At 39.1% G+C, this 11945-nt stretch overlaps 1 protein-coding gene across 1 annotated transcript in view; it reads left to right on the top strand.

Moving 5' to 3' along the window:
• Positions 1–3350: 3350 nt before the first annotated feature.
• Positions 3351–11945, top strand: part of Ptp36e (protein tyrosine phosphatase 36E) — a 172771-nt gene continuing 164176 nt past the window's right edge. Inside the window, exon 1 of the mRNA XM_076801020.1 lies at positions 3351–3489. The gene's annotated coding sequence lies outside the window, so the exon portion shown is untranslated. The remainder of the gene's footprint in view (positions 3490–11945) is intronic.

The raw sequence follows: 11945 nt of genomic DNA, 5'->3' as shown, positions 1-11945 counted from the left end.
AAAGTTGAGCGATTTTAACACGTGAGAGATAGCTTTGCAAAATGTTTTGGGCTATATTGAAAGCTATTAAAAAATGTCTCAGGAAACAATGAGAAATAACGGATTTCGTGGAAAAGCTGTGTAGAAAAGTGCTGTAGAAGCAAGCACGGAAAGTAGCAATTTTGTGTCGAATCAGAATAAATTATTGACACTTTGAAACAATTATGTGTTTTACAGTTATAGATAGATTGGGGATTTTATCTCTGACAAAAATATTTGCAGAAAATGATGCAAAAAATGTTTATTTCGCATAAATATTCGTCGTCTAGACATGTTGGATCGTTTCATATTGTTAGGAAATAAGGAGTTAACGCTGTTTTTTTTTTGCACTAGACCATGATTTCATATAACACGGTAGTGTTCAGGAACTGCCGTGTAATATGGAGATTACCTGTACCGAAAACATGTGCGCGCAAGGATGAGGTTCACCGAGTAAGCACTGTAATTACATCTAACCCAGGATCTACAATTTATGTCAATATTATCTACCGTACCGGTTGATATTACCTATGATTTACACACCTACTCGATATCAGACTTACTAGACTCCATTTAATTCACAAAAGCCATCACGAAATTAGCATCTCGAGCACCAAAACCATCCCACTCATTAAAACAGAAATTTTACATTTACCAAACATCTCTCTCAACACCTCCATTGAGAGCATACAGTGTGTCAAACAACGACAAAATCAGCGATTCGAGCTAATAACAAATCATGCTCACTAGAGGCAGCTCCCTATTGCAACTTTTATGGTATCATTGTAAAGGGGAGATTTCAATCTTCCAATTCACCACGATCGAGATCGCGAAAACATTTTTCTAAGCATTTTGCAGTTATTTATATTACACGTATTTCTTGTCAGAAAAAGCATTTTCAGGAAAATTGAAGTTAGGGGTCTCTATACATAGTCGAATAAGCAAAATTGCTGTTGAAGATATTCTGTCCGCCTACATCGTGGTAGTGTTCCTCTTATCTTCAATTCATTCAAGAAGTTCTTTCCACGACCATTGCGAGTAGAATTCCTAACATTAAAATTTCGCTTTTTGGCATTTTCTCGAAAAGAATCTACAGGATTATATAAAAAAAAGTTAAAAATTTCTGCGTTGCCAAGGTGAAGTTTAACCGAAATTGCAACAGATTAAACGGTTGCAAACCGTTGCAGCTGACTTCAGCTGAAAACACATTAATATGGATTACGAAAGCAGAGCAAACAAAAATTGCAGCACGTCTGTGAATCGCGATACTTTTACATTATTCGAAAGACCAGAATAGCAGAAATATGTCCAATGAAAATGTCGTCGTACAGAGATTATGGAAAGAGTTCAAAATGAAATATGTACTGTGAAATATTTACGTACACTGCTGTCCCCACCAAACTGTTTCCGAGTGTACACAATAGAAATAAATTTAGCGAGACGCACAAACAAATACTAACGCGGGGCAGGCAAATATTGGCCATTTTTCAAGTCCCGTACATACGGAAGAATCATTACAATACCGGGTCATTATTTCGCGATAGGCAGGTAGTCACCCACTACTACCTAGTGCTGTGTGTTCCTGTACGTACTACATAGAATCAAAAGTATGTACTATAGAGAATGAAGTCGACGCGACGCAACAACCGCAAGAAACGCGTGTCCGTTCTAATCGGTGCTAAACATTGACGAAAAACCGGTCGAAAGGTAGCAGATAGAGATCAGAGTGCTCCGAGGACATTGTCGCTGGGAACAGTATTATCGTGGCAGGTTTGGGCATTATCGAAATAAATTATTTGAAAAATAATCGTTATATATTATCTTAATTCGACCAATTGCAATTCTAACCAAACATTTTTTTCACGTTATGTAGCGATCCAATTGTTCAATTGTCTTCTCAAAAAAATTCAAGCAGTATAGTCCAATATCGGCAAAGTTATGCGATTTTTAAAAGCGTCCAAATATTAGTGGGAGTCACTGTACGTACATTTCCAATGAGTCACGACTAAATCGTTAAAACGTTGCAAGTTGCAACCCAATGAACACCAACACAAGAGAGCCTGGCGAACTCCCGAACCCAATTTTCTCAAAACCCACGGTTCGATTTAAAGAAATCTTACTCCACACTTCCGACTTACCGTTCTGACGGTATCACCGGATCGACACCCTCTGTTACCTAGCTATGTGGCTCAGCAAATGACAACTCGAAAATCCAACCGCAAGAAAACAAAGTCGAAAGCTAGCAAGTCGACTTGACCGGTTCCAGGTGCTAAAGAATCCCGTTCGAGAGGGAGCAGATAGAAAAATGAGAGTGATCTGCGGACATCGAGGGTCGCTGGGAACAGTGGTATCGTGGATACGGTGTCTGTCTCGAGGCCCGCGAAAGAGTGTCGGCGATCAGGACCACGCCCTCGGCGAAGAAGCGACGCCGACGTCGACGCCGACGCCGTCGTCCCTTCCCCTCCTCTATCCGCGTTCCCCTCTCTCGCCGCGCCGACAAACTGCCGCCGCCTAACGTCCCACTCTCTCGGCTCTCTCGTTCTCTCTCTCGACGGTATCCCCACCCGGGCGTCCCGGCGCCGCCACCCCCTGACGGGTAGCCTGACGGCCCTAGGATCCTCGTCAGAGCGACTCGACTCATCGTCGATGGTGACTCGGGGTCCGTCGCGTGTCGTCCAGTCTCCCAGCGACCTCGCGCTCGTCAACGTCGCCGTCGTCGTCGTGGTGGTGGGTGGTGGTGGTGGTGGTGGAGGTGGTGGAGGAGGTGGTGGTGGCTCGTGGTCGTTCGTACCGCCACCGTCGCCTTCGTCGTCGTCGTCGTCGTTGTTGCTCGCGATCCTCCTCGTCGTCGTGGTCGTCCTGTTTGGTGGTTGTGTGTAACCTCGCGGGCGTGTGTGCATGTGAAAAAGGGTTCTCCCAACGTGTTCTCCGCAGGTGTAAACTCATTGACTGTGGGGGCCCTTGGTCAGGTGTTCGATCCTCGATTTTTCCTATGATTCTTTTTGTTTCACCGTTCCGTTCCAAAGGATAACAGCACACGACGTTCTTCGTGCTAGCCGCCGGTAGCATCGTTCATAGTTTTCGGTCCAGTCGTATCCGATAGCCGTTTGATTTGCGGCGTGTGCGGGACCGATCGTCGGGATCCAGCGGCGATTTATGGCGGATCGATGACACCGGCACGCAACCGTGAAGTTGGAACCGGAAGTTGACCGCTGGACGCTCACGGGAAACGGACGCGAAACTCGACGCCCGGTACGATTCATACGAACGACGGGGATCTATCTCGTATCCCCGATTTCGATCGATTCGCCACGTATCCTGACAGATCGAGAGAGAGAGAGAGAGAGAAAGAGCTGTCGAGCCGAACGCTGTTGACGCGTGCACGCTCACCGCTTACGGAGCAGCGCGTGGACCGCCAGGGATCTGTTACTACAGGTCGACGTGTTCTCCTTTCTGACGGATATCTTCAAGGTATTTCTTCCGGTAATGCTCCTTAAGGTGCCAATACACCAGCAAGCCACTTGCGACATAAACTCCTCTGAGATGGCGACCAACAAGTTAACTCGCTTGTGACAATTCCTCTCAGAGTGCGAAACAATGTGCAAACGATATTTGCAAACAAGTGTACACGCTTCTGCAAGTTGCTCTCGCAAAAAATTGTCGCAAGTTACCAGTGTATTCGCACTCCTGTGTGCTCGCGAAATTTGTTGTTCATTTTCGTGCGTTTGTTCGAAATTTGTTGTCGATCGGTAGACAATTTTAATTTAATATAATTCGGTAGTTCGACAATACCAAAGCAACAGTTGCAATTACCAAAAACTGGTTGTCGGTATGACAACCGGTGAAATTCCGTTTTGTTTGAGAATGGGAAAGATTTTGACTGAACCGCGGATCTTTATACGAAACAACAATTTTCTACTTCGATCGCAAGTAATGGAATTTTTGAATAAATCTAAAGATCTGACGACGTTCTGAAATTCTTCTGGAAAAAAAAAATTATCCCTCATAATTCTGAATTTTGACGTTAAGATCAATTTTTAGATCACGTAGAAAACTCGGTTATTATTAAACTGTCGAATATTTGTTTTTAATTTCAAACGTATCGGTGTATTGCTCGGTTAGTTGAAACCAGGTCGTTCGACGGTCAAGTTTTGACATTTATGATTTGAACGATTACTGTCCGCGAGAGTGTATCTGGATCACCGGTATCCGAATCTATGTACACAAATACGCATCTCCGCGGAAGCATCGAATTTATGTGACGCGATTATATACACGTGGAGTGATGGGCTGGCATGTGCAACGCCCGGGTATATAAATAACGTGTTACCATTGAGAAATTTGTTGACTATAGACAAACGATTACGATCAAAATCGTTCTTTAACTGTCCTGCATGCTTGATTGCAATTTTGAGCCGTTTCTCGTGTCTTGCCGATGAACATAGTTCAACCCTGTGAACCGTTGGTCATCGATTAGGCATACGGACTGTTAATTACGGATCTACCAACGAAGTTTAACAGTTTCTGGTTGGCGATAGACTACAATTTTTCCGAAGATCTTGAAGCTTTTTGTTCAAATCTTTTCTGCGAGTTTCTATCGTATTAAAGTCCCTGCGAGAGCTCTCGCAGCTTTCCAGAGTCTTTCAAAACCCTGCGAGAGGCCCTACAGGTTTTAGAGTCTTTAAAAACCTTCGAAACGATCCCACGGTTTTTAGAGCATCTAAAATCCCCGCGGGCTTTTCAACGTTCGAGGATTTTTTTAAAACTCCCTTCATTGTCTCCCCACTATCGAAGGTACCTTTCAAAGGGTCTCGTAAACAATGTCTTATTGGTACTTTGATGCAGACCAAGTGGCTTGTGAACTGTTACAGTCATTTTTCTGCGCTCCATTTTAGAACGTAGTGTATCTCAAAAAACCTGAAATTATTATTTTTAAGCACGTTCGAGTTCGAACGTATGTGACTATCAATGAAGATTAAGACAGTTTTAGCGTAAACAATTTATTAACTCATTATAAAAGTCGCTGGAGTACATATTTAACCTCCAGAGGGCCCAAAAACCCTTTTATTGGCTTCAGGTAATACTAGAAAATTAGAAAATATTAATGTTAGAAAATATTCCATTTTGTTTTGTTTTGAAGACCGGAAGCCATTCTGGCTCGAGTCTTGACAACAAAATAAGACATACCTCATGTACATATACATAATATTACGTAGGGTAAGGGACCCAATTATTGTGGGGGTAACAATTACCGTGCTTATATTAATTGTACTTATTTTTAAAGCATAATGCATATTAAAAAAGAGATATTAAATTTTTTCATTAAAATCAGCGAATATATATGTTATCTATCTCTTTTTAAATAATCATTATGCTTTAAAAATAAGTATAATTACAATATTATAGGTATAGTAATTGGTACCCCCACAGTAATTGGGTCCCTTACCCTAATTTGTGGAATAAATTTATCAGCACTCCAAATTTATCAGAATATCATTTTTGTCATCTAAAATGGATCATGGCGTATTTCAATTCGATCTGCAGTTTTACTGTCAAGGAGCTCGTGAAAATAAAATGTTTCCTGTGTTATAATCGAGAAGATCTCGACAGACGTTGCAACTGGCTTGTGTGTTGAGACGGAGCAGACGTAAGTTATAGTAAAAGGTACTACGTTTAGAAATTTCGATGTTGGTATAGAACCTATTAGAACAAGTGCCAAGAAACCGTATCAACAAGCTTGCCTGTATGTCTCTCTCTCTATCTCTCTCTCTCTCTCTCTCTCTCGCTCTCTTTCAGTTCGCATTCTTCGAGAATTGCAGCACCACGGAGACAATGCGCGATACAATTAGAAGTCAGCCGGAAGTGGCTACATAGTCGCACAATAACTCAAAGTATTTTCGGTGTCTCATGCTGTTCGAGTGGCCATAGTTTTCCTTCCCCTTTCCCGTTCGCTCTGTAGACGATATAGTGAGTCACACGCTGGTCAGAAATTATGGATTATGGTGTATATTAATTCTAGCAACGATCATTTAACCGTTCGGAAGTAAATATGATATGGAACGATTTTTTATCTCCGTTTTCTTTTCACGAGTGTGCGCATTACGTACACATGTATGAAATCGCGTGTACCCACAAAAAGCGTTTTTCATCATACTGCCAAACTTTCTGTATTTATGGAGAAACATGATAAGGTTTCGAGTAATATAATATTCGATTGTTTCAACATGAAGTATTAAAATTTATCAATGTGTTGTATGCTGTATAAGTTTAAAGCGAATATCTATATTTACTTCACGTTGTTCCTTATTAAGCGTATTTATTGCACATTTAAAATCAATGCGTTTATTTTATGTTGTTCTTTTATTACATGTACGTATTTTAATATTTATTTTAAAACGTATTTTTATGTCCCAAAAATTTTGTAATTCTTTGAAAGGGGTGATTCCTGAACTCATTTGAAGTAACTTTTTCCTTTGCGAAAATGTTCTCCGCGGTTTTGTCAATCTTGGCGTCAGAGTCCCACTGAGCGAAGCGTTGGCATTGGCCGAGCCGGAATCCGTCCCCTGCAGCCGCGCGCTGATTGGCCCGTGTTTTTTCGTTAATAATTTCTTAACAAAGCCGCAGAGAAGATTTCCACAAGAAAGAGAAAATTATTTCAAATGACCTCAGGGATCACCCTCTTCAACGAAATTGAAACAACTTTTGGGACACCCTGTATAATATATTTAAAACTGACATATTTATTTTATATTATTTCTTACGCCCCAAGTACTGTGTCTATATTAATTATACTTACTTTTAAAGTATAATGAATATTAAAAAAGAGATATATAACCGATTTAATGAAAAAAATTTAATGTCTATTTTTTAATATTCATTATGCTTTAAAAATAAGTGTAATTAATATAGGCACAGTAATGGGCACCCCCCACGATAATTGGGTCCCTTCCTATTGTATATATAAAATTAGTATATTTATTTTATGCTGTTTGTTTTGATACATATGCAGTATCAAGGTGATCGCGGTAGAAGGAAATGAATCGCACGGAAAAGTTCTAAATTATTTTTTTATCGGTTGCCAATATGACGTCCGCGATCTTCCACGTTCATTAGGAAACCGGATGTGTCGCCATGTATGCGCGGACAATGCTATGAATGGATCGTTGGACTGTGTTGCGATGCAAATGCATACATTGTTTATTTAGACGGTACCATTCGCATCGAACAAATGATCGATGATTATAGAGCATCGTGTAAATGTTGACCGATTCATATCATCATTTTCCGATATAGCCTGCGAAAGGAAAAATAGTTGTATCACGAGATGAGCATGCGATTATCGGTGATTATATTGCAAATTAAATGACGAAGAAACTCATGCAAATGTAACAATCGAATTACTGGCTATGGAAAATCACGCAGAGTACTGAATATTGAGTGGGGTCAGTAATTGCGCATGTGAACGTAGAATTAAAGAAATATTAGCGCAGAAGTAACGCGCAATTGTATTAATATTAACGCAAAATTTCTGACACAGAACAAAATGATTGTTGAACACAAAGTATGTAGCGGTTTTGTAAATGTAAATAGAACCGATAATAATAAGATTCGTTCGATTTGATTCGAGTGAAAGTAGAATTAATTTCCGACAAAGAGTTGGGGCTATCGAGCCTTATGGAATGAAAACTGGTTTTATTAATTAATTTAGTTGTTCACGCAGGATTATCTTCGTTGCGGTTGCGCCGTGTATGTATATGCGAAGCATTGTTTCGTGTAGGCGTGTATACACTTGTTAAGTACAGACCACCCTGGTACCGTAACTGTTACGCATAATACGTATGTACATATGTATGTAATAAGCATTACGTACGTGGACACATGTTACCATGTTACCAATTTTGGACATCGGTTCATGCAACAGTACTAATCTCCTGTCGCGTTCCTCATAATGATTTATGAAGATTGAGATCATTCTTGAGTACCATCGAACTTCGATAAGCAATCGAATTCGACAAGCCCGTATGGATTGAACGATACTAATCCGGAAGTTACAATCAGAGAAATAATGCTTGAACGTCTAACACAAAGTCATTTTTAAATTTCGTAAAACATGTATAGGGTGTAAAGAAATATCCTTGACCTTGTATTTCGCGGTCAAATTTTTTTTATTCCATTGTATTCTACGTGTCATGTCAATAAAAAGAAAATCTGACCGTGAAATTCAAGGTCAAGGACAATTTTGCGACTTTTTTTTACAGATCTTCGTCGATCCGAAGATGTAGAATACGCCTATGGCAGTCGAGACCCAGACATTTCTTTACACCCTGTACAGGGAAATCATAAGTTACAAGATGCACAATAATAACAATTTTTCTTTGTTTCAATTTCATGTCCATTATAAATCTTTACAAAAAGAAGACACATAGATTTATGTAGGAATAAAATAGAGGTTGTTAAATTATTTAAAAAAATAATAGTTGAATTATTAGTCATTTTATTGTTCAAATATTTTGTGTAGGGTGGCTCTAAAATAGTTTGATTTCGATTAATGAATGAATATTATGCAATAATATATAAATAATAATATAAAATTGTAAGCCAAGGTACTATTTTCTACGACATCCTAATGTATCACACTTTATAGATCGGTATAAATTGAAGTCAGATATTCGTATCTTGTGATCAATTTTTCCGCACGGTGTAGAGTCTTCAATTTTAGTTTTGGCCGACACATTTAGATTCAACATGTCTCACAAAATCGTAAATAGCAAGTGTATGTTCCAAAGCGGGTTGCTTTCGATAATTCGTTTCCGATCGATTTTCTTGTAAAAGAAGCCCCTGGAGCACACCTATCACTCCGTGGCGGAGATCTCCGATAATTTATAGATATGTTTACCAGCGAAAGAGGAAATTTACTATCATAAATTCGCTCGTTTATTTACTCCTATCTGCCCCCGGTATTCAACGGGTGGGCTCGGATGCGGACCGAATACAGGAGCAGAAATATTGGGGGCGAAATTGTGAACCGAGCGAGGCAGCGCTTTGCACCGGAGATTTCCCGATTTTTTATCAAATGTACACATAGTCCCCTGAGAGCGTCAATGAACAAGATGTTTCTACTTTGATCATAGTTTGCAGTTCGATTTAATTAAACGAAAGTTCGAATGTATCGTTCGCGGAAGGAACTGAAGAACATTTTTGTAACAATACAATTTAACTAACCGTTAACTATTTAAGTAACGAAGAAATATAATAAAAATAAAATCAATAAAATTCAACTTTTTGCTCTTCGAGCTATTTTCATAAATTGATAAGAATTTATTAATTTTTAGTGGCGTCTTAACGGGGAACCTTCTGTAAATGGACTGTTTTTCAAGAATTTTTTTTTTTAATGTAATGCGTAGATTGATTTAAAATTTGAGGTATCATTTATTAACGTTATAATGTAAACGAAAATATTTTTTATAAATTTCAATCGTTAATATCAATGGTGCAATGGCGGCTTGAAAATGGCATCCTGGAAATGCGCCGTGCAACGTACAGTGCACAAAAATGATCTGAAACAAAAAAATCAAAATGGAATCGTTAGTTTATGGATATACGCACAACATGACATTCTTCTTTTATTAAAATTTGCAAAATTGCAAAAATGGCGAAGTTTTGAAAAAACGAATTTTCTGTTAATAACAATGTTCTAAATAAAAAATTAAAAAATCGGAGTTAGTCATGTTGTGGCCAATTATTCCTAGAATATATATACCAAGTTTCATAAAAATCGAGTCATCAGATTTTGAGCTACGTTGCACGGCGTGGGAAATTTTGCGTTTCGAGAAAAATGCGTTTAAAGTTCGAGTAACGTGAAAATCACGTTACGTGTTTGAATGTCGTGAAAAATCTTAATTCATTTTAACTCGCCGCGGTCTTTTGCTAATCTGCGATTTCAGGGCCAAAGAACAGATCTTCCTCTTCCTGAAAAAGTTGTGCTTCAGCCGTTTTGTCTTCTTTTCGAAAAGCACGAGCCTTTTCGACAAGAGCCCGATTACGTGAGCCGCTCCGCCCAATTCAATCGTTCACTTTATTTTGAAAATAACGTAATTTAAACAAAACAAAAATTCTGAAAAATTTCATTCTACACAAGATTCCCCCCTTAAAGTCGCCATTCAAGGGTAAAGAGTTAATACCAGCTTTATTTCAAAATTACTGAAATGGACAAAAAGCAAACTTTTAGTAAGAAAAGAACGATTCAAGACAGCAGACAATTTATCGTTCGAATATTTGCTATAGAAAATATAGAATAATCCAAAAGCATCTTCAAAATCGTATGAGTGCATAATATACCTTTCGATCTACTGTTATTAACAACGAATGCGTGTGTACATTCGTGTCAGCGATACGTGTTCCTGCAAAACCGTGACGATTAATGGCGAAAATATTGATTCGCCTACGGTTGTGTAACAATTCTTCTGTAAATCTAACCATTGACAGCTTAATTCGTGTTCGTTATGAACTCGACCCGATTATACACATCGCATCCAATAAATCACGATACGGGTATCGTCGACGGAGGCAAAAAACATTATAAATTCTCCTCCCCTCGCTCTGTCTTCATTGAAAGATGATTTTATGGGCGAAGCTATGAAAACGATTATCTTGGCGAGGAGAAGTATACAGGGTGTCCCAAAAATGTTGTACATTCTTGAAAGAGGTGATTACCGAGGCAATTTGAAGTAATTTTTTCCTTTGCGAAAATGTTCTCCGCGGCTTTGTTTAGGAGATGTTAACGAAGAACACAGACCAATCGGATTCCTCCTTGACGACAAAGTCCCGCTGACCGTGGCTTTGGCGTTGGCATTGGCCGAGACGGAATTCGTCCGCTGTAGCCGCGCTCCGATTGGTCTGTGTTTTTGGCTAATACCTCCTTAATAAAACTGCGGAGAACATTTGCGCAAAGAAAAAAGGTACTTGAAATGACTTCAGGAATCAGCCCTTTCAAGAAAGTACAACATTTTTGGGACACCCTGTATGTAATCATAAACAGATATGCGGATATTTATGCGAAATAAAAATGGTCTGCATCAATTGTAAGAAACAGTCAGCGAGAGTGTGAGAAAGGAAGGAGGAGGCTATGTGAATTTGAATTGTAACCCTGAGGGGAACAAAATAAAGTACTGTTATGCCGCAGGAAGGGGTAGATGAAGAGTATCCTCGAATAAACTCCAAACTCTTCCAGCACAACTTAGGTTTATTTGGGAATAGGTCGCCAAGCAAGAATACAAGCGATTTTGTACACGACGAATAACTTTGTAACAAACGAGTCGACTGACGGGCTACTTGTAACTTCTTCTCTGTCTGTCTCCGCGCCCTTTCGCAGGGCCTTATATAAGAGTACAACTATGGAAGTTTGGTGGGGATGGATGACACTAGCCCTTAGAGATAGGGAATGACGTGGAGGTCGGAGTTTTCGCAGGGTTGGACTTTAACATGAAATCTCTGTACCGGTGAGTAATTTTGCCTTAGTCTAGTAGATGAGAAAGCCCGTGAGTTCTGACTCATCTATTTGTCTGACTTATCTATAGAGAATAGATAAGTCCGGTAGTCTCGCATAACAGTACTACTACTACTACTACAATTGTAAGAAACAGGAGTTATATAAAATTGTGGTTCTTTCTTTGATAATTTCAACAGGAGTAATACATTTATGTTCTTAAATTCTTTTAATCCCTTTACCGTTTTAAATTGTGGTCATAAAGGCATCAAATCCGTAGTCTAATCGTAAAAATACACTTCGGAACAAAAAGATAGCACATCACATATTTTTTCTCGTTTGAATACCATAAACTGAAGAAAATGAATATTTTAATATGTCAACATTTTTGGACATGTCCATAAGTATAATGTACTGAGTATCATCCACAACATTTACGTCA

This window comes from Halictus rubicundus, chromosome 15 (genome assembly GCF_050948215.1).
Source record: "Halictus rubicundus isolate RS-2024b chromosome 15, iyHalRubi1_principal, whole genome shotgun sequence".
Lineage (NCBI taxonomy): Eukaryota > Metazoa > Arthropoda > Insecta > Hymenoptera > Halictidae > Halictus > Halictus rubicundus.
This window is presented reverse-complemented; position numbering and strand designations above follow the sequence as displayed.